Raw genomic sequence first — 333 nt, forward strand, 5'->3', positions numbered from 1 at the left:
CATGCTAGGAAATCCCCCAGGCACTTGTTAATACCCCCATCTTCTTCCCTTGCATAAGATGGAATCACCACAAAACACGGCAGGGAGTGAAGCCGCTAACATGGCGCTAAGTGAAACCGCTAGTGCGTATGTCACCACTATATTTCAAGTTAGCTCATCCAGAGCGTATGCCCATTTGGCACAGACCTCAAATATAACTGGCAAGAGGCGGCAGATTTGCAGTTGGCAGCTTCTGCATATGCAAAATGCTTCGACACCTCTGCAAACGCAGCAATGCAAATTCAGAAATGCCAAGTATCTACTGCTCCGAGTGGACTTGTTACAAGGCAGGGA

This window comes from Pterocles gutturalis, unplaced genomic scaffold (assembly GCF_000699245.1).
Source record: "Pterocles gutturalis isolate BGI_N339 unplaced genomic scaffold, ASM69924v1 scaffold7729, whole genome shotgun sequence".
NCBI lineage: Eukaryota > Metazoa > Chordata > Aves > Pterocliformes > Pteroclidae > Pterocles > Pterocles gutturalis.